General features: G+C 40.4%; 1 protein-coding gene across 2 annotated transcripts in view; it reads left to right on the plus strand.

Moving 5' to 3' along the window:
- Window positions 1-5,564: 5,564 nt before the first annotated feature.
- EYA4 (EYA transcriptional coactivator and phosphatase 4) overlaps window positions 5,565-23,803 on the plus strand; it is a 247,795-nt gene continuing 229,556 nt past the window's right edge. Inside the window, exon 1 of one of the 2 annotated variants that reach the window (XM_060239663.1) lies at window positions 5,565-5,647. The gene's annotated coding sequence lies outside the window, so the exon portion shown is untranslated. The remainder of the gene's footprint in view (window positions 5,648-23,803) is intronic. The other variant, XM_060239706.1, reaches the window with a different exon arrangement.

Genomic DNA, 23,803 nt, shown 5'->3' on the forward strand with positions numbered 1-23,803 from the left:
GTGGCCAAGTTTGCAGATGACACTAAATTGTTCAGGGTGGTGAGAACCAGACAGGACTGTGAAGCACTCCAAAGGGATCTGTTGAGGCTGGGTGAGTGGGTGTCAATGTGGCAGATGCGGTTCAATATGGCCAAGTGCAAAGTAATGCACATTGGGGCCAAGAATCCCAGCTACAAATACAAGTTGATGGGGTGTGTGGCAGAGACTGACCAAGAGAGAGATCTTGGGGTCGTGGTAGATAACTCACTGAAAATGTCAAGACAGTGTGCGATTGCAATAAAAAAGGCCAACACCATGCTGGGAATAATTAGGAAGGGAATTTGCGGATGACACTAAATTGTTCAGGGTGCTGAGAACCAGAGAGGATTGTGAGGAACTCCAAAGGGATCTGTTGAGGCTGGGTGAGTGGGCGTCAACATGGTAAATGCGGTTCAATGTGGCCAAGTGCAAAGTAATGCACACTGGGGCCAAGAATCCCAGCTACAAATACAAGTTGATGGGGTGTGAACTGGCAGAGACTGACCAAGAGAGAGATCTTGGGGTCGTGGTAGATAACTCACTGAAAATGTCAATACAGTGTGCGATTGCAAAAAAAAAGGCCAACGCCATGCTGGGAATTATTAGGAAGGGAATTGAAAACAAATCAGCCAGTATCATAATGCCCCTGCATAAATCGATGGTGAGGTCTCATTTGGAGTACTGTGTGCAGTTCTGGTCGCCGCACCTCAAAAAGGATATTATAGCATTGGAGAAAGTCCAGAAAAGGGCAACTAGAATGATTAAAGGGCTGGAGCACTTTCCCTATGAAGAAAGGTTGAAACGCTTGAGACTCTTTAGCTTGGAGAAACGTCGACTGCGGGGTGACATGATAGAGGTTTACAAGATAATGCATGGGATGGAGAAAGTAGAGAAAGAAGTACTTTTCTCCCTTTCTCACAATTCAAGAACACGTGGGCATTCGATGAAATTGCTGAGCAGACAGGTTAAAACGGATAAAAGGAAGTGATTAATAAAGTGTAAGAAAGGTGATTAACATGTGGAATTCACTGCCACAGGAGGTGGTGGCTGCTACAAGCATAGCCAGCTTCAAGAGGGGATTGGATAAAAATACGGAGCAGAGGTCCATCAGTGACTATTAGCCACAGTGTGTGTGTGTGTGTGTATAAATAAATAATTTTTTGGGGGGCCACTGTGTGACACAGAGTGTTGGACTGGATGGGCCATTGGCCTGATCCAACATGGCTTCTCTTATGTTCTTATGACTTATCCACTAAACAAACATTCAGTAACTCACAAAGATGATACCTGAAATATGGTTTCCCAGGTGTGTTCCATTAACTCCACCCATTCTGTTAAAGTTGTACCCTTTTTACTACAATGAAGCTTCTACCTCATTTTACTACAATGAAGCTTCTACTTCACATACCTGATTTCAAAATTAACCTTACAAATCATTACTACAGAAAGCATGATAGGTTCTGTAGTAATGATTCGTCAGATTAATTTTGAAATCAGTTATGTGAGATAGAAGCCTCATTGTAGTAAAATATGGATACAACTTTAACAGGATGGGTCACCAAGGATATATGCTCAGTTACACAAGTGATTATGAGCTGAAAGGCTGTGGCAGTAAACTGAAGGAAGACAAGTTACTACCACCACCCCAACAATCTGTATGAGTGTAGACACTGAGGAGTCATTTGGAACTCACAAGAAGTCTCTTGTCTGGGTCTATGTCAATAATGTTATAAAACCTGGACACAGTCAGACAATAGTTGGCACATCGTTCACTGTAGCATGTTGTTGCCTATAGTGTATTATCATTGCCTATTGTGTGCTGTACACAATAATTTATTTTGATCCATTATCATGTAACGGAAGCCGCCCTGAGCCTGTCTCAGCGGGGAGGGCGGGGTATAAATCGAATTAAACATAAACATAAACAAACATCTGTGGTCAGACGGGTGATATACATTTCAAAATACTACCAAAACCTGCAAAACCAAATATGACAATGCAACAAGAAAGTGTTTATACTGGAATTTTATTATAACATTGTGTTGGACAGTCTAGGTTCCACTTTTCTCCAGGAACAACCAATGAGAGCTGATGGAAGGTTGAGGGCAAGAGAATGTTGAGAGATGGAATGTTGAGGGCAGCTGACAAATGACAGCAGCAGAGAAAGAGGAGGACAGCTTAAGGACTGAGACGAAAAGGTTTTTCTGACAGAGGAGAACTGTATAGAAGAGTTGCTTGGAACAGACTGAAAATAGTAAATACATAATGAAAGGATTCCAGTTGTAGGTACAGTACCTCAGTTCAGAAGTTCAATGGAAGGGAAACATTTTTTCTTAGACTTTATTTTCCTCTGTGTTCTATTCTTATAAATAAGTTTCTTGTTTGTATTATCCCTGTGGGCTGCATGTGTAAGGGAATCACACATGCACACAATTTAATATCTGTGTACATATAGTAGCCTGTGTACATATAGTACAGGATAGGAATGAATGGTGGCAGCAGGTGATCAGAACAGTGTCTGAGCCCCAACTCCAATAGCTCTCTGCTAGTAACGGCTGATTATTAAAGGGGGGCAGGCTATTCTCCCTGTGGATGTCTCTAGGACTGAGACACCATCTCTAAGGTGTGAGATGCATATGACTCTCTGTAAATTTTAAAAGAGACAAGAAAGGTGGTGAGCAGTGTTTCATCTAAGCTGTTAGTGTGAGCTAGCTCACAGTTTTTTAGCCCACAGCTCACACATTTTTGTCTTAGCGCAGGAAAAATGGCCCCAGAGCAAACTAACCCTGGTCAGTATTTGGATGAGAGACCACCAAGGAATACTAGGGTCACTGTCTGGAGACAGACAATGGCTAACCACTTCTGAACATCTCTGGTCAGCTGCAACTTGATAGTGGAGTGGGGGGAAGCTGATCATTCATGATCACAGGACAGGAATTAACTATGTCAGCAGTATACAAAATGCTGCAGTGCATAATCCAAGAGACTGGCTACAGAATCTTTTGTGGAGTTGTAGACAATGCTTGGTGCAACATTCAGATCACTGTAAACATTCAGTATCTTCTGTAATATTCGGTATCTTCTGTAATATTACAAATAGATTCAGGTGGGTAGCTGTGTTGGTCTGAAGCAACAGAAAAAGTTTGAGCCCAGTGGCACCTTTAAGACCAACAAAGCTTAATTTTGGGTATAAGCTTTCTGTGCATGCACATATCTGAAGTGTACATTCACACAAAAGCTTAAACTTTGTTGGTCTTAAAAGTGCCAACTTTGTAATATTAGAAATTATTCCGGGTTGTGCATCTCTGATCTTCACTCCTAAAATACTGCTGCCCAGAGCAACTGCTTGTTTTACCTGTGCAATCAAGCCAGTGTTGCATGTATTACTGATGTGTGTTTACCTTCTTTTACCAGATCACAAACACACTGTCAATAAAAGAGAAACCACGATTGGTGTATGTATATAACAGAATGACTGGTGTTCGGTTATATTAATGATATTAAGATATCTATGTACTTAGGACAGATGAAAGGTATATTTTTTAAACATGGTGCTCCTTACCAACCATGTAAAACAAGTATGACATTGTGGTAAGAAGCTTAAATTAGCACATATCAAAAAGAAACACCACTTTTGAATGAATGAATGAATGAATGAAAGAAAAGAAAGAAAGTTTTTTCTCCTTGGTTCAAAGGAGGCATCTCTTTTTGTAACTGAGGCAGAAAATCCCCTTAAAGTAATAAACCATAATATAATAAACCATCAACATTTTGCTGCCTTTTAATAGCAATTCCAAATCTGTTGCCTAATGTGAGAAGCCTCAGCCTGCCTACTGTCAGGGTCAGCCTTGGTGTTAAACTATTTCACTAACAAGAATCCCACACAATCTCTGGCATTAAACTGGGTTATGATTTGTGTGATCTGCTTGTAGACACACTGTGGAGGTCTCTTCCACTCAGTTAAACAGAGGTCTCTGAGAAGATCACAAGGAGGACTTAATGGCAATAGTCATCCCTATTATTTGTGCTCATTCTCTAGTAATATAGACTCTGAAGATAGGTTTTGTTGCAAGCTGTTATTGATAATAACCAGTGATAGAATTTGTCCAGCACTTTTTTAAAGCTATTACTGGGACCATAGCACTCATTGCATTCACCAGGACTACTCTATTTTACTTCCTCTGCAAAATGGCAACAGGGGTCTGGAGCAAAAGTTGTTTGCCCATGGTGGCACTGTCCAATCAGCCAAACCTGCTGTTCACCTGAAGCAAAGTATAAACAATGTGCAGTTGCATAGCCTGTTGCTAAAGCAGCATCTGGTTCTAAACAGAAGCCTGCTGCCTTTGCTTTCAAAGTTATCAGCAACTGATAGGGCAACAGACAGACTAGAGGTCCACCTGTAGTCAGTCAGTGGTCCATCTTCTTCCCCCTCCTATATGACCTCATTTAATACTGAGCCTTGGTGACCGTGAATGATGCCTTGCCATTTTTTATAGTTCCTCTGAGGTGACTGGTAGGATACAAGCACATTTTTACCCCCTCATCCTTCTCCAAGTAGCTCAAGGTGGTGTTGTTTTTATCCCCACAGTACTCCTGTGAGGTACAGAAGGCTTAGAGTGACTGGGTCAAGGTCATCCAGCAAGCTTTATGGCAGCATGAAGATCTGAACCAATGCCATGCAACTCTAATACATCATATCTGCTGTTGGTTTCTATTTTGTGCCACAAGGACACCACACAGGACAAAAAAGGCCACCATACTGACCTGGACAGACCAGGCTACTCCTCTGATCTCATCGGCTCTCAGAAACTAAGCCGGTCCACCCTACTTCAGTGTTTGGATGGGAGACCACTAAAGAAGGCCAGGGTCCCTATGCAGAGGCAGGCATTGGCAAACCACCTCTGAACCTCCCTTGCCTTGAAAAACCCACTTGGTAACCGTAAGCCAGCTGTGAGTTAAGGGCAAAAAAGAAGAAACGAAAAGAAAAGCCCCTTGGGGCGGAGGAGGGGCCAGTGGCAAAGATCCACGTGCCCCTTCTCTCCCACGCCCACTGTTCACCAATACCCACGCCAGAAAACAACCAATGACAACGGGGAGCCGCTGTAAACACAACTCCCTCCGTCTCCCTCCCTCCCCACATGCGCGCGCGCCTGTCCCCTGCTTCTAGCGGCGTCGCCACCAAACTGGCAGCAACTCTCTGGACAAGTGCAAAACAAGCAAGCCACCCAGAGCGTCGGGCAGCGCGGCCTGCGCTTTTCCTCCCCCACCTTTATTTCTGCCCCGCACTTGTTTCGCCCTGCGTCTCGCTTCATGAGGCGATCTTCTTAAAGGGAAAGGGTGAGGAAGAAAAGTAGTTGCGCTTAAGCGAAGTAAGGGTCGGCTGCTGAGCGAAAGCCTCCCACCTTCCTCGCTTCCCTCCCTCCTCTTTTGTTTTCTTCTCAGTTGTACTTTAGTGAGTGAAGAAAAGAGGGACGGGGGGGGGGGGTTTCTAGCCTTGGAGAGGGGATGTCCCACATTCTTTTTTTAAAACTAGAGTTGCAGCTCCAAGGGGCAGCTTCGACTCGGAGCCGGGGACAGACGAAATAATAAGCAGCAGCGACGGCGGGGATCGACATCGTGGCAGCAAAAGGTGAGTCTGTCAGTCCTCCTCCTTACCTTTTCCCGCCGTGGCCCTCTGTGTCCCCTGCCCTTCTTCTCGAGAGGCGCTTTCCTTGTTAAAAAAAGAAGAAGAGGAAGAAAAAGCAGTCAATCGCTCCTGGGAGGTTCAACATACCGAAGAGCCAAAAGAAAAGCTGCTGACGCTGGGAGTCTTGGCTTCAGCGAGCGAGGAGGCTCGTTCGGTGCCCAGAGAGCTCCTGCGATCCCTTCTGCTCTCGGCGTCCCGGGGCTAGGGTCAGGCAGGGAAGGCGCGCGCCTTGGCAGGACTGGCTCCGCTGTGACTTCCTTCAGGTGATCGGGGCGCCTCGGCTTTGAGCTGGTCCCGGCTGGGGGGAAAGAAAAGAAGCGGTTGGAAACTTTCGCTTCGCTCTTTCGCATTGTTTCCCCAGTGACCCTCTCGAGTTTCGTCTCGCCCTGGTTTTGTCGTGCCGGGGCTGCAAACGTGACACCGTGGTATAAGCCCTTTTCTCTTCCAGAGGATCTGGTGCGCTTGCATTTCTAGTTTGGCTGCGCGCTCTTCAGAACCAGGGCTGGGTTCAGCCGCTGTCCCGTGGGGTTCTCCGCACAAAACCTCTCACAAAAAAAAAAGTTTGACGTGAGGACCCGCATCACACAAGTTTGCTGGCAAACTAAAATAGAAGCCTGGAGGGAATAGAATTAAGAAATTCGTTTTTCTAGTTGGTGGTGGTGTGGGGAGTAAAATACTTTGGCAATGTCAGACTTGGATCTGGAATATCTATTACCTTGAAGATGAACATCTTGCGAGTTTACAGTTTCCCCTGACATATTGTTTTCTTCCCAAAAGAAAGCAGTTACAGGTTTTATTATTAGAAATATCTGTAGATAATATATTCTTATAGACCATGAACTTAAAATAGGGATCACTTGGTAGGGTTATCTAAAATAGAGAGGCAAAGGGGGCATAAGACTGCTTATTGGTTTGTGCTTCCTTGGTTTTCTTTGTCTAGGCAGAAACCAATTGTGAGGGCACTTAGGTTTAAAGCTGCACAGAACACCTACTATTGTGGTGACTCCTTCCTTGTTTTCTGTTGTGTAAGGGCTCGGAGGAATAGCCTTCCTGACCAGGGAGTCCACCTATGCAGTGAGCACTGCACTGGGGCTTATGTTTTGATTTGAAAGGTCTTCCACGTGGAGGAGCCTCTTGTATGTGTGTGTGTTTGCACATGAGGTAATAGAATTCTCAGTGTACAAACCCAGTGGGCTTTGAGTCATTAATTTGATACGCAGGACTGTCATTAGATGCTTCCAAAATCTGCAATAAAAGGAGAACTGCAGGATACATTTTAAATGCTGCTATGCCACTTTGAAAAGGCTTATTCCTTTTACCTGTACCACTTTTTGTATTGGTGGAAGCAGCCGTTTAATCAACAGGGAAAGATGTGAGTTTGTGAAATGTGACATTGAATTTCCACATTTTTTATTGCATGCTATCCTTAGAGTTGCATGGATATCATTGTCCTGCAGTGAAAAGACATAGTGTACTCTTTTCTCTCTGATAAGCATTTCTCTGGTCTGGTGTCACTGGTTTCCTTTCCTAAACTGTACCTATAAACAAAAAATGCCTGTACATATTTAACTGTAACTGAATTAGTACAAACCTGCTCTTTCATTATGTTGACATCTATGTGTGAAAGAGCAACTCTTCTATATGAAATAAAACTTGATTTTTCTGTTGATTGCTAGTATTATTCCTGTTGTACAATAATCTGTTTGCTTTAAATAGCAATAATATCTTTTCAGTCTAATTTTGATTTTTTAAAAAAATATTTTCAAATGTGTTATAAATTTTACTAGAAATGTAATACTTTCCCTCGATTGTTTTGAAATAGGCAAGTATATATTTATCAGATGCTTATGTCTCTTAGAACAGCTATGTAGTTCAGTATTTTGGATCCCTTTGTTTTTTGTGCAACAGAGAACTCATGGACAACAGAGAACTCATGGACAAGATTCTAGATTATCCAGTCATAATTCTCAGTAGTGCTTTGCAGCTAAAAATGATTTATTACATACATTTATTAAAACCACTAGCTGCACACATATTTGGAAGTTCTACTGATTATGAACAGCACTTATTTTCAAGTAAACATTTTTAACAGTAGAATAACAGTTTTAAAGAGTTCATTGATGCAAAAAAGTTCAACTATAGCAAATATTTTCCAAGTTAAGTTAAATGATTATCAGTCACTGATGTAGTCTTTGATTATAATGAGGTTCTTCCAAATTAACAAACAAATTATCACTGAGTAGGATGGCGATTGTGAATTTTTATATTAACGGTATAGAAGTAGGGGTTCTGATTTTCAGACAATGACATTACTTTTTCATGCTGAAAGGGAAAGCTGAAGTGGGGGATTGGGTGGATCATTTAACCAATTCACATATAAGCATTTTTTTTTAAAAAAAGCTCTCATCATTTTAGGTTTGGAAATGAAAAGTTGATGTTGATGAACTCTAGCTAAAGCAGTTTTTCTCTTTTTATAAGGGGAGTTTATTCGGCATAGTTTAATATGGCAGCTGCTGATCATATTTCATAGAGCTGTTAAAGCACTTAAACCCTAAAATTAGGTACTGTCTGGTAGTAAATATTTCAGATTGCTGCATGAAGGAATAAATGGAGTAGTGGTTCTCTAGACTAAGACTATCTGAAATCTGCTGCTGAACAAAAGGAATCAGGGTTCTGAATACAAAATAGGTTCTTAAAAGTAAATGACTCCACTCTTGAGGGACCCTTCAAAAATTTCTCTGGGTGCTCTGCACATGAAATTTTGCCTCCACAAATAAAGTCACCAGTTATTGTTCTTCAATATTCCTTTTTTTCCATGTTGCAAAATGGAAGAGTGAATTGAATGGGTTCATTCACACTACACTAAATATTGCATTTTGCAACTGGATTTTTACTGTGTAAGAACAGCAAAACTTTAGTTGCAAAACACATTATTTAGTGTAGTGTGAACACACCCTATGTTCACCTGCTTTATGCAATCAAAGTTTCACCTACTACAAAAAGTGTTAATTCTGATCATATTTCAAACCTGTGAACAATTGGAACTTTATACGATAGCATCTGTTAATTGAATAGTAATATTGCTTTATTTTAATTTCATGTAATAGAAGTTAACTAAAAATGAATAACATGGTAAATAATGCTTAGGATTGAAAACTGTGGCATTCATGTACTTATCAATCATTTTAAAGCTTTATAAATCTTGGTAATACACTAGGTTTATTAGCAACATCTAACAATAATGCTTTACATTTTAATATGTTTTTGTGTTTCAAGGCTTTGGGTCCAAGCTGAAGACAGGTTTATGTGGGTGTGGCAAACGCATTTTGTTAATAATTCTTTTTCAGTATTTTGCAGCACAAAGTTATATTTATTCACTGTTGGAGTTTTATCATTGGAATTCAAACTTATCTTGGTAGTTTCAGTCCGCATTTGAGAAAACTGGATATTACGGAAATGCTAGCTTTAACTATAATGTTTCTCTGCCATCAAAAGTGTTAATTGATCTAGCAAGCCTTGGCATTAGAGTTTAGTTTGGTATTTGAAGCCTTTCAACTGTCATGTTCTTTTTAATTATCTCTCAGATTTCAAAACATGTTTCTGTATAAAGTACAAATTCTTACTGGTGTAAAAAAGTATTGAAGGTAAGCTTGGAATATTATCAAACTGAGTTTGAAAAAAGAATATTGGTGCAACAAGTTTAATGATTGGATAAATGGAGCTCTCAGAGTATGATACAATTAACTAAACACTGTTCACGTCGAAGATCTTTCCAACATAGAGCAGTGTGGGAGTTATGCTCACTGGATGATATGTTCAAACTTATTTTGAAAACAGTTTTGGTCTCCTTATGTAACAGTTCTTCTCGGTTAAAACATTTAAAAGTTATCCATCAGGTTAATTGTTATGTCTTCCATGAGCAGCATTCTGAAAAATATCTAAATGCTATAGTTGGTTACATTTAAGATCTGTAATCCCTCTGTTTGTTTAAATACAATTATTTATAGAAATGCATTTCAATTATGTATGGGCTTAATGTGTAATATTGGGAGCTAGCTTTCAGTAGTTTGACTAAAAATCTTACACATTTAATATACACAAGGGCTGTGTTTTGCTTATTGGCTTTTTGTTAGTTTTTATGACATTTTCTGGTTGGGATTTCCTCACATATGGCAACCCTAATTCTTCCTAGATATTGTTTTTGTATTCTCACCTTCCCGTGGTAGGACCACATTCAGTGTAAACTAACAAAGACAACATTATTTCAGAAGTTATTTAGATAAATGTCATTCAATTACTTGCTGAGCTTTCTGCTTAGTTAAGATTGCTACAGGTTTTTGTTGTTAGTTTCATCAGAAAAAAAGAAAAAGCGGTTTGGCTTTTCCTATTGGGCGGTTGTCTCTAAAGGTATAGCAAAATACAGATTGCTGATCTGTAGCTTTTTTAGGGTTGATAATATAATAAGACAGTAATTCTCCAGGACTCAAAAACTTAATGTTTCATTACTCTGAAGGAACTACCATTAACTTGGGCAGTAACAGTCAGCTTGATCTTTTGATATTTGTAAATAATTCATAATTAGATTGGATGATGTTATATACCAATTGACACACTTATTTTGACATTCAGATTTACATTTTTGGAAGTGTAAATTATCATGGCTTGTCTGCTTAACTGAAAACAAGTGAAAAGCAAATATTCTTAGAAATAGGTTTGTAGGCCAGAATCCCAAACACAATACAACTATGCACCAAAGTGGACTTTGGGATTGTATTTCTCAACCATTAGATCATCATGACAAACCACTTTTTGAAAATAAGGGGACTTTAAAAAAACGTTTCTGATATGTCATGACTGTCTGGTGGTCAAGGAAAAAAAATTAAAAACTGCTCTAGCCATCCCTTAGTGTAATAGTCAAAATACTTCTGCCATAATTAAAACAGAAACATGTATGTTAATATGTACAAAATTCAGATAGTTGTGTAGCATCAACTGCGTTTCACATTGCCAGTGCACAGCGAATTTTATCCCTACTCTAGCCATCTCATGTGGGCGTTTGACCTCTAAGTTTGTGCACTTATTTTACTCCTCTGCATTTGTAAAGACATGTAGGTGTAGATCTGCCCTGTCTGTTGACACAAATGATTATTCCAGCCAAGACTCCAAGAATTCGGTATTGTGGAGCATAAATAAATTTCTATAATGGCATAAGGGCCATGTGGGAAATACTGGCAAGAAAATATGGACCTTCAGAAATAACACAGAATGAACAGTGAGAGCTCTTCTTTCTTTTTTTTGCCTTCCTTCTGTTCCCCTGTGGAAGTTAGCATACTTATGTATCAATAATAATTTAGTTTCAGCAACAAAACACTATTTAAAATAATTTTGGTACTGAGAAAGGTTTCGGACATAAAGCTTTGCTTTATTGGGGACCTATGATACAATTCTCTTTTAAAATCATGCTATAATTGACCTGTTCAAGAACGTGATCAGTTGATAGTTTAGTTTTGTAGATTAGCATGATTGAGTAGTTTGTAGATATTTGGAAAGGGTGTGATGAAATTCAGTTGCCACCAAATATGTCTGAAAGCCACCCCTAAGTGGTCTTTGTCAGTTGAGGAACTGGTATGGAAGAAGTGTGCGTGCACAATAAAGCTTATACCTTGAACAAAACTTCGTTGGTCTTAAAGGTGCTGCTGGACTTTGTTGTGGTTTGGAAGAGGGGAGAGTGAAACCCTTTTTGCTTAATGCTGTGATCCTAAGCCAGAGCCCCTTCCCCTCAGTTGCTTTTGGTAGTGCAGCTAATCACCAGTATTATGTCAGTTTTAGCCACAGGTTTCTGAAAACCAACAGTTTATGCATGGCCTATAGTTATCCTCCAAGTAAAAACCCAAAATATATTAACCACCAAAGGGTAGAGCAGTGTCCTGATAGTATGCTCAAATGGTGTTGGATGCCTGAAGTTTTCTTGTAGTATCAGGCAATTTACATATTGCCCAGCTGGGTGGTATATCAGCCAGATGGAATAACTAGCCACAGCTGTGAGGGAAGCAGCAGGGCATTTCCTGGGCTTAGCCATAGGTGCCAGGAGATGGCAGTGAAGGATTGAGTAAGCACTGCCATGAACCATTGGCATCAATTAGAGCTGCTGAAGCAACTGCTCACTTGCACAGCTCTGATAGTTATAGCCCTGCCTCTACGTCTCCTTATTGTTAACATTAAGGCCAGAATTTTCCTCAGTGCAACATCCTGCAGTGAAAGTCAGTAGTCAAACCTGAACAATTGTTGCACTGCTTAAAAGTTCAATTATAATATTACTTGGTCGCTCATGTTTCTTGTGAAGAATAGTTATCAGGTCTTACATGTGTGAGACAGAAAAAGTAGCATAGGTTTGCACTAATTTTTATGCTGCTAAATGGACATTTCGTAGTATGGCTCTGGAAGCTTGCAGAATTCAATTTGATTAACTTAAGTTGTATTAATAGCTTATATGGAAATTTTCTTAGAAAATTTGTGTTTTTCAATGCTAGAAAAGGTCTGTGGGATTGTTAATGTTACAGTTGTGTAAGTGTAATGGTTAGGAAGTCAGAATAGGTTCTAGAAGACCCAGTTTCAAATCCATCTGCCCTGAAGCATTGTGGATGTTCTTCAACCAGTCATTTTCTCTCTCAGCATAATGTACCTCACAGGGTTGTTGTATGGATAAAATGGTGAGGAGAAGATGACCTGCACTGCTTGAGGACTTCAAAGGAAAGTTAGGGGTAATAATGTACCAAATACATAAATTTAGATTAAAGATGAATACCTCCAATGCAGATCTACTAGAAGACTTTTCTCTATTGTAAAAGAATGGCAAGCTGCAGGATCACTGTATTAAAGTGAGATAGACTGTAAAATGTGGTTTACGCAGCACAGAACCAAGATCTTAATTACCACCTTGCTTTGGTGATCAGTTACATAATTAAAATGAGAAAGGTACTATCTTTCTTATGAGAGGTCCTAGATAAGAGTGCATAGCGTGCTTCTTATTTAGGGAGCTCTTGCGTGTTCTAACAAATATCTTTTCATTGGTTTTGTGTCTATTAATTTTTTATTTAGGCCTTTTTTACCTTGCTTTTAATCTCAGTGGGAACCCAAAATGGCTTACAAAAATAATCACAGAATTTAAATAGCCAATTTAAACAGAGAAATAGTCAATTTAAATAGAGAAAAATAATTCATACTAATGACATCCTGGGCAGTTTCTGAATCCTGTAGAATGGTTCGCTCAAGGTCACAGTCTGTGAGTCATGGGCCAAGAGCCAAGGCCCTTGTTCTTTTGCTTATGCCAAAGGTCTTGCATCTCAGGCCACTCCAAGTGGCTTGGCAGATACACTGCTGTGTACAGTACTGATGGTGCTGATGCACAAACAGACAAACTGAGCCTGATATGTTCTTTTTTGGCTTTAAAAGCAGCTGCTAAGTTGTATACCTCTTGACACATTAAAAAGAAATATGAAATACAGTTCTGGTCTGTCTGTTAAGACAGTCTGTTCACTTACCTTCATTGCATAATTCATATAATGTGCTTCTTTCTAGCACGGTTGGTACAATGATCACAACTGTGCAAGCTCTTGAAAATGTAACTGGTGTGACCCATTAGCTATGGACTTTGAACAAACTTACTTTGGATATGGTATTTCTGACTAGATTAGGGGGTGGGGAGCCTCTGGTTTGGGACAATCCAATCCAAAGGAACAATTGTGTAAACACAGGGTAATATTGATAGGAAAGGAGGAGGGGAAGGAGGAGGAGATTGGATTTATACCCTGCCCTTCACTACCTGAAGGAGTCTCAGAGCAGCTTACAGTTTCCTCTCCCCTCCCCACAACAAACACCTTGTGAGGTAGGTGGGGCTGAGAGAGTTCTCCCAGAACCGCTCTTGAGCTGAACAGCTTTGAGAGAACTTTGAGAGAAAAGCAGTAAGTCTCCAGGTCCTGATGGCATACATGAGTTCTCAGGGAACTAAAATGTGAGACTATAGATCTACTAAACTATGTATGTACTAGAAATAAGGCCTGTTGTGCCCCCCCTTGCTGTCTTCCCACCTACACAAGTGAAGGTATTCACTTCCCCCCACCTTGAGGGAAGCTGATCTCTGCCATCTGGAGAGCAGTTTTAATTTTGAGTGATCTCTAGCCCTCATCTGGAGATTGGCAACAGTGGTTATTTATTATTATTATTTATTATTTTGGATTTATAGCCCTTCCTTTCCCAAATAGGCTCTGAATGGGTAATAACAGTCAATAATACAAGGTTAAAATTGAATACATATATCAAAACAATATACAATCTGAAAACAATAGAACAGTCTAAAAACAAACAATTGGAGGTATCAATTGCCTCCACTCCTTCCATACATCCCCCAGCTGGTATAAGATAATTGGGCTGACAGAGTTACTTCATTGGGGCCCCTGCAGCAAGAAGGCCACAGAATAACAAAATGTCCACCCCCTCAGTTGAATGTCTGATGGAACAGCTCTGTCTTACAGGCCCTGCAGAAAGGAAATGGCATTGTACCTGTCTGAGGTCCCACTCCTCCTCAAACCCCACCGTCTTCAGGCTCCACTCTTTAAATTTCCAGGGATTTCCTAATCTGGAGTTGGCAACCCTATCTGCCCCTTTGACTTCAGGTTTCTATTGCCTTCCCCCTCAGTGTAGCCTCTACATAGGAAAAGCACAGTCTTTCTCCACAGTGGTGGTAGTGAGGGATCAAAGCAGCTTACATCATTTTCCTCTCCCCCCTTTTGATCTGAACAACAACCCTGTGAGGCAGGTTAGTTTGTGACTGGTTCGAAATCACCCAGTCCGCTTCCACAGCAAGAAGCTGGGTTTGGCAGACCCGACTCTGAATCCCTAACTCCTATGCCCTCCTCAAACTCCACTACAGAATCTCCTGGAACTTTCCACCAACCTGGAACTAGCAGCCATAGTCAGGACTGGCCCCAGTGAGTTCTACCTCAGAGGCCTTTAATGATACCTTTCAGAATAGCAGTCTGTCTCTGATAACGTTATCTTAAACACAGGACTACAATCTTTCTCTGTATCTCACTTTCCCTCTGTATCTCTCTCTCTGTATCTGGTTTGTTGCCATATGACACCATTTTCCTCCTTTTCAGAGGAGGATACAGAGGAGTCCTCAGCCAATCAAGGGAAGCCTTTCTCTGGATGTTTCCCTCCTCCTTGCTTCCTCAGCCAGTCAAGGGAAGGGTTTCTTTCTCTCTTCTGTGAATCAGTGTGACAGGCAGCTCAGCCAATGGGAGAGTAGGGAGAGCCAGTAACTGCCAGAACTTAAGTTGTTTGCATTTTACTGACAGAATCAACTTTGCTGCCTAGCAACAGCCCCTTGGGCAGGAGAGAGGAGCGGACTCAACCAATGTCACACAAGTACTCTTGAATTGACAGGCCAAAAGTTGATGCACCACAGTTCTACCCAATCCCAACCAATGAGGTTGCTTGATTTTGCCAAGATGAAAAAGCTTTTATTATATTATAGATTTTAACCACTAAATTCAACTGCTGAATCTGAATTCTGGACAGTAGCAGATGTTACACTGATTTTTATAAAGGGGTCCAGAGGTGAATGGAAATTACAGGCTAGTTAGCCCAATATCTGTCCTAGGCAAATTATTAGAAACTGTAATCAAAGGTAGAATTAATAGGCACTTAGAGGAACAAAGCCTGCTGAGGCTTCTGCAAAGGGAAGTCATACCTCACCAACCTTTTGAAATTCTTTGAGAAAGAGAACAAGCATGTAGATAACAGTGACCCAGTAGATATTATATACTTGAACTTTCAAAAGTTTTTTGACAAGGTACCTCACCAAAGATTTCTGAGGAAACTTAACAGTCATGGAATAAAAATATGGGTTCTCTTATGTATTAAAAGAAGGAGTTGGTTTTTATACCCCACTTTCCTCTATCCAAAGGAATCTCAAAGAAGATTACAATTGCTTTCCCTTCTTCTCCCCACAACACCGCATCTTGTGAGGTAGGTGGAGCTGAGAGTGTTTGGAGAGAAGTATGACTGGCCCAAGGTCACCCAGCAGGCTTCATGTGGAGGTTGGGGAATCAAACCCAGTTCTCTAGATAAGAGTCCATTGCTCTTAATCACTACACCATGCTGGCCTTGGTTAAATGACAGGAAGCAAAGATTAGGAATAAATGGACACTTCTTACAATGGAGGGGAGTAAACAGTTGGGTTCCACAAGGATAGGTATTGAGGCCAGTACTATATAATTTGCTCATAATTGATTTGGAACTAGGAGTGAGCAGTGCGAAGCTTGCAGATGATACAGAATTACTCAGGATGGTGAAAACTAAGGATGTCTGTAAAGAGCTCCAGAAGGATCTTCACAATATGGTTGAATGGGCAACGAAATAGCAAATGAAGTTCAGTGTTGGTGAAGTGATACACACAGGAACAAAACATCCCAGCTTCAAGTATAGGGTAGTGGTATCTGAGCTTGCTGAGACTGAAAGGGGAAAGGATTTTGGAGTTGTAGCAGGTAGCTCAACGAAAGTGTCAATCCAGTATGCTGCAGCAGTGAAAAAGGCAAACTCTATGTTGGGGATTATGAGGAAAGGAACTGAAAATAAGATGGCCAATATTATAATCCCCCTGTATATATCTATGGCATGGCTTTTTTTTTGGAATACTGTGTGCAGTTCTGGTCAGTGTATCTCAAAAAGTATATTGCAGAGCTAGAAAAAATACAGAAGAGGAAAACCAAGATTAGAGGCTTAGAGTACCTTCCTTATGAGGAAAGACTGAAGAGTCTTGGACTTTTCAGTTTAGAAAAGAGATAATTAAGAGGGATCATGATAGACAGGCCTCATTTGGGGCAGGAACTCACAGGAGCGGAGCTCCAGAACCTCTAAATGTTATTGTGCTCTTGCTTTCTTACCTCCCCCCCCCCTGAAAAAAAGCAAACTTGCTTTTGGTCTCCATTGTTCAACCCCCCCCCCCCCATGAGAATTCTGCTGAACTCTAAGATTTGAGAAACTTTTTAATATTTTCCCTACAAAAAATGGGAAAATAACCAAAACATATAAAGCAGACATAAGGAAATACTGTAGCTACATAGAAGAAAGTAATTTTAAAGTATGATGGGAGTAAGGTTTTATGATGACAATTATAATTCAAGAAGCATTTTAAGGTAGATGCTGAGCTGATATAATTTAGTACACCTGGTGATGTCAGGGGTGTATGACATATGCAAATGAGTTGTGCTAATAAGCTCCAGCACCTGTTTTTCTACGAAATGATCCCTGAAGATAGAGATTTATAAACTTATGCATGGGGTACAGAGAATTGACATAGAACTTTGTTTCTCAAAATATTAGAACTTGAGGGCATTTAATGAAGTTGATAGGACAACAAGTGATTAACATATGGAATTTGCTGATAGGATCTAGTGCTAGCCACAGGCATAGTCAGCTTTAGAAGAGGATTAGACAGATGCATGACTACTTGACTACTTGCCATGGTGACTAAAGGGAACCTCCATGTTCAGAGATAGTTAACCTCTGAATAGCAGTGATAGGAGGTAACATCAGGGAAGGCCTCAGCCTCTATACCCCGTTGTTGCACCTTCAGAGGAACTCATTGGCCACTGTGTGAGACAGGTTGGTGGTCTAGGTGAACCACTGGTCTGATTCAGCAAGGCTCTTCTTATGTGCGTCCATGGAATTTATTTAAAAATAAGCATTTAATTGTCTTCTGTGAGTGTAAAGGAAGGAGATGTTGAAAATGCTATTGAATGTGGCATATGTGCTAGTGGTGGTATTAGTGGTTCTTTTGGGGGGAGAATTTTTGTTTTTGTTTTGTGTGTGGGTGTGCACCTGGAAGTTATGGCAACCTCTGGTGACTGACCCCTGCTGGGATATGCGAACTCTCAAATCAACCGTGTAGCACACACTTACTTGCGATAAAATACTACTATATTGTACTAGTAATACAAAAGACAATTCAGTAATTACATACATGGCAGAAGGTCATGATTCATTAATGTCCCCAAAAGGGTACAATCAGGAAAGTGGAACCAAACTTGCTTCAAGATGCAATTTGTTAGAGTTGCCCAGAACTCCACATAAGCAAATCATTCCCCTGATCCTAGAATGCCATCTGGTAGAAGACCATCTAGTGACATGACATCGCTTATCAGATCTGGCCAAGTTTTGATACTGGCTAGTGATTGTTTTGAACTATTGTTGACATCAGGGCTTTTTTTTTTGGTAGCAGGAACTCCTTTGCATTTTAGACCACACACTCCTGATGTAGCCAGTCCTCCAAGAGCTTACAGTAGACACTGTAATAAGAGCCCTGCAAGCTCTTGGAGGATTGGCTACATCAGGGCTGTGTGGCCTAATATGCAAAGCAATTCCTGCTACAATAAAAGCCCTGGTTGACATTCTTTTTAACTGGCGCTTCAAGGATTCCAATGATGTAAACTTATTGCAGTCCGTGAAGAAAATTATTATCTGACAAAGAGTACTGATTGAAACATTGGCCAGATCTGGAAAGCATCGTCATTTCCCTGTATGGTCTTCTACTGGATGGCATTCTTGGATCAAGGGAATGACTTGCTGGTGTAGAACCAAAAAGAGGGAGAGACACGGAGAAGTTGGAAGCAGGCAAATACCGTGACTGAATAACAAAATTATTAGAAACAATGTATACAAAATTTATAGAATATATTTCAAGTGATACCAACACATATTTAAATACTAATAACGTTCAGGGTGAGAAATTTAGAACAAATCTGACATACAACAATGATGTAGAGTTCTGAGCAGCTCTAAAAAATTGTGTCTTGTAGCTAAGCCTGTTGGACTATATTCATTTATGCAAGTTTGGTTCTGTTTTGTCGATTGTACCTTTTTGGGAAAATTAATGACTCATGACCTTCTGTTATGCATATAATTATTGAATTGTCTTTTGTATTACTAGTACAATTCAGTAGTATTTTATCACAAGTAAGTGTGCGCTACAAAGTAGATTAGAGTGTTTATATATTGACATATGTGACTATGGATTCTCTAGTTGTATATTGTACTGGGGACATGGAAGTTATTCAGAGATGTGACTGAATAAAGCCTGCCCCTGCCTCCCAACTTCTGGTATTCCAATGAGGTTTCCCATCCAAGTACTTGCCATAGTCAACCCTGTTTAACCTCCAAGATTTAATGAGATCGAGCTTGCTTCGGCTATCCAGGTAAGGGTGTAGTAGTGGTCCCTTAAAATGGTGATCCATAGGTGCTCCTGAGTCAAAACAATTTCGGACTAGAAACTAATGACTTTACATCTTCAGTGACATCAGCCTTTAACTCATATACAAGGATGATAATACAATTTGGATCAATTAGACATTCTTCCAAAAGGATTGGGTTTGGATCACTCCAAATGTGGTGTTTGTTCCTAAAGGCTGTGCTGGTGCAGAACTTGGATAAGGGCTTTTGTATGAGGAAACTGATTATTTAATTTTCCTTGTGTGTTTTCTCCTTGAAATACTTTTTCTGACTGCTTTAAGCTGCAGTAGAGACAAAAAGGTAAGCAGAATATGGATTAGGGATGGGCATAAACCAAACCACAAATTGTGATTCATGTTAAAAATGGCTGATTTGTGGTTCATTCTGAATTGGTTTGTCTGATCCCACTGCACCCGAAAATGAAAATGAACCTGCCTTGGCATGTTGTTTGGTTTGTGTTTTGTTCATTTTCCCAGACAGCCTGGTATGGTTCCCCGGCCCCCTGTGCTCCTTTTCAGTTTCCAGTGAAATTGACTAGATGCTGCAGCCAGCCCTTTGCGCTTCTGGTCAGTTTCCAATGAAACTGACTAGATGCTGCAGCTCTGTTTTCCTCAGCTCCTTGTACTTCTGGTTAGTTTCCAGTGAAATTGACTAAAAGCTGCATCTCCCTTTCGCCAGCCTCCTGCGGCTTGCTTGGGAGGCTGCAGCTTGCTCCCCTGAAATCCAATTTACACCAAACTTACAGAGCAGATAGAGGAGAGTCCACTTAAGAGTTTGCCACAAATTTGGCATCTCTATCCCACTCAAGCCATCTTACACGTTCCCAACCCAAATGAACCATGAATTGTTCAGGAAATTGAAACATATCATGAAATGAACTGAACCACCAAATTGGGAAACCCAACAAACCACAAAATGAACCACCATTTTCACATTCAGTGCCCATCCCTAATACAGACACTTGCCTTTTTTATTCACTAGACACTGGTCCGTGCACAAGTAGAGGAGTTTGATCAGAGGAGAGGAGAATTAAATTCTCCCTTCTTCACTGTTGTGGCTCCAATTCATATTTCTCTTTCATTGCTGCTCTGTGTTGTGCCTATGTTGTTGGCACATATGGCATCATAACGGTTTGTATCTTACAACTATGCTATACTATAGTTGGTCTGTTATTTCAGTACAAGAAATGTCCAGCTGAAAAGAGTGAAAACTCTTTTCCACTTTGGTTTGATGCAACTGTCCTTATGCTGAAGAAATGTGCCAGCAGAACACACTGTTTTAGTTGAGTAGAGTGTTAGGATACAATCCATTGTTTAAGACTGGGATTCCTGTTACTGTATCTAGAAAATCAAAAACAGTTTGGATTGGATCCAGTTACCTTTTCCACTCAACCTCACCTAATTCCATTCCTTGCTACATACCCTATCCCATATGCCTTTTGTCCCTGGCTGTGATTTCTGGATTGAAGTATCCACAGATGTGGCCAGGCTGATTTATTGATTTTGGGTATTCAGGTAAATATACTGCAAATAAATAACTAGAAACAAAGAGTGAAATCTAACCATTATCCCATTTTTGAATGAACAAAGGGGACTCTCCCCTTTGTTTCTAGTTATTTATTTGCAGTACATTTACCAGAGTACCCAAAATCAATGTATCAGCATAGCTCCATCTGTGGATACTTCAATCCAGAAACCAGAACCATGGATAGACAAAGCAGATCTTTCTACAAACTAAAAAATAGCCCAAGGTTTATAGAAAAATCTGAAATCTAAACAAAACAAAACATATTGGGGGCAGGGTCGGCCCTGCCACTAGGCAAGCTAGGCAATTGCCTAGGGTACAAGCCTTCTAGGAGCACCAAATTGGGCACCCCCCAAATGACTCAGTGATGTTATTAGTGAGGGAGGGCACCAGGTTACCCTTGCCTATTGTGCCAGATAGTCTAGGGCCAACCCTGATTGGGGTCAGGGATTAATCCTCACAAAATAATAAAAGCTGAGCCTGTAAATTTAAGAAATGAATGTACTCTGTGTCTGTTGCTAGGTAACCACACAGTATTGTTACTTTTGCTGTGAATTAAAAGGGGAGGGACAGGGCCCTTTTGGCCTTTGAGGGAAGACACAGGGAGTCAGGCTGGCTGCATCCAATGGGCAGCTTTCTATCACCTGACACTAGGTCCAGCTGCTTGTTGCTTTTCAGCAGCAGCCACCCAATAGATGCCAGTGTGGTGTGGTGGTTAGAGTTTCAGATTAGGACCTTGAAGTCTGAATTCCCATTCTTTATGAAAGCCCACTGAAGACCTTGGGCCAGTTAAAATTCTCAGCCTAACCTTCTTCACAGGGTTGTAAGGACAAAATGGAGGAGATGACAATGCTTTGAGCACTCAATTGGTGACAAAGGTAGGGAATAAATGAAGTAAATAATTAAAAGTGTAGCCAAAGATTGTGTGTAGATAAAAGGTGGATGTGAAGGAGAAAAGGAAGCATGGGTAAGTTGAGGGTATGAGGGTTGCCAGGAGGAGGAAAAGAGGAAATAGTGTGATGAGAGGTACAGGAGAAAGTGAGGAACCTGTACGAGTCCTTTCAGGTTTCCCACCACAGAACTAGGCCTGGCTTAGCTCAATAAGGAATACAGCACAACTGTGCCTGGTGTGGCAGCTGGTGTGGTATAACTAGGCCCGGCCTGGCCCGGCCCAGTGTCTGAAATCTTGCACAGTTTTCCCAGGTAGAGGTTGCCAGGAAAAAAAGTTGAAGAGGTACGTTGACTGGTTGGTGGGGAAAAAAGAACAAGCAGGAAAAGGGAGAGACCTTGGGGGTTTTTTGTGGAAGGGAAAGAGGAAATAATGGGGGAAGGGAAGATGAAATCCCCCCCCCCCCCTGCAAGTCCATTCTTGTCCCCCACTTGTACTGTAAATATTGTTGAGCTTTACTATAAGAAGACAATGACAAGATTTCTGACTTTGAATTCTTTTTAGAAAATCATATTTCCTTTTCCTCATGAATCATTCTGGGGATGCAGTGAATCATATTATTGCTGTGTATGCCTAGACCAAATGTAATGTGCAGTATTGTTGTGTCTGCAGTTTGCAAAGAAATTTGCTTTTTTTTCATTGAGAGAGTGAAACCTGTTTTTAGTAGTTAGCAATTGTTTATAAGGAATCTGGCGGTTCTCTTCGTTAGCTGCCTTTTTAGCCAAAGACCCTGGGGTTAGTTCATTTGGATTGAATTGGAGTGCGTTAAATGAAAACTTAGCATAATTTTTCTAAGTAGGACCCCAAAATCTTTTCTCTCATCAGTGCTTGGGGGAGATTCCCACATACACATGCAATTCCATTTGTGTTTATTGTTATTGTAGAGCATATCTCAAAAGTGAGGAAAAGTAATAGTTTACTTCCAAATTCTTATGATTAAATCTTCCCTTTAGAAAGTTGGTGGGGAAGGAAATCACTTTCTTGCCCTCATGCACCTGCAACAGCCATAGCTCTTCTGTGAACTTGTCCATCTGCTGATATTGTCAACTGAAGCCATCTCCGTTCCCTTCACTTTGAAAGCTAGGCAATGGGCTTTTTTTAAAAAAGGGTGTTCTCTGTAGTGTTGTCATAATGATAATGGAATTCCTTCTTTGAGCACATTCATTTGATGCTAACATCTCTATTTTTTGGTTACACACTAAAATTGTCCTGTTTTGGGGAGAATCTGTTGGCAAATAATGTAGACCTTCTTATTGTTTTAATTATTCTTAGTACCACTGTTCTGATTATTTTGAATTTTAGATTGTATTGTTTTGAACTGGGTTAAGAGGTATTTTTGTTTTTTCAACAAGAATTATAAGCCACTTGAAAACACAGTCTTTGTAGAAATATAGGATAGAGATTTTTTAAATAAATATTTGGATACTGACCAATGCCCAGCAACTTTGCTGCATTTTGTTTTAACCGAGATGAAGTAAATTAGTGGAGCAGCATGGAAGAGAATCACAATACATGGCAGCTGATATGATAAAGCTATGACTTTGAAAAGCATGAAGAATGGGTAGATAATTAATGTGAAGAAATTTTTCCTGATCCAATTGTCAGATTGTGATAGGAAGAGTTACCCCCATCCCAAACTTGTCAGTCTTCAGTTGTTCATCTGGATATTTTCCCTGAACCCATTAGTCTCACTAGTAGTGGATACCTGGATTGATCTTTCATATTCTGTATCAGCTTCCCCATCTACAGGACCCCGCAAAGCCATTAGGATTGTTGTCTGGAAGAAAGACTCTTTGATAAAGAAGAGGAAATTTGTGGTAGCAGCAGCTGCATAGTGCTGTGTAAGATGTCATAAATAATGGAATGCTTACCATGTAGGATATGTCAATGGCAATGAGTCTCTTTGCCGTATATAAGCCTGGGGCCATTGTGCAAGTCAAGGAAGCTATTGATGTTGCTACTGTGCCTAAATGCTTATGTTCTATGTGTTCTATTTGTCTTCTCAGAGGCTCCATGTATGTTGTTATGTGTTCAGCAGTGTGGATCAAATGTCCTTGATACTCTCAAAGAGACAGTACTGGGTGAGATCTTTGGAGACATACAAATAAGACAATCTGGTTTTATATTGATAGACAGAAGAGGCAGTGGATATGCCTAAACTCTCTCAGAGTCACTTTGAGGATGATTCCATAAGAAGAAATTCTCAGGTTGAGAAAGGAAGATAGAAGGCAGGAAAGTGCCTTCTTTTTTGCCAGCTATTTTTTTCTTCACCACTGTATTTTTGATAGCTACTACTATATTTGGTTTTTGATAATGATACCATTCCTAGATATCTG

The sequence above is a fragment of the Heteronotia binoei genome, chromosome 1 (genome assembly GCF_032191835.1).
Source record: "Heteronotia binoei isolate CCM8104 ecotype False Entrance Well chromosome 1, APGP_CSIRO_Hbin_v1, whole genome shotgun sequence".
NCBI classification, from domain to species: domain Eukaryota; kingdom Metazoa; phylum Chordata; class Lepidosauria; order Squamata; family Gekkonidae; genus Heteronotia; species Heteronotia binoei.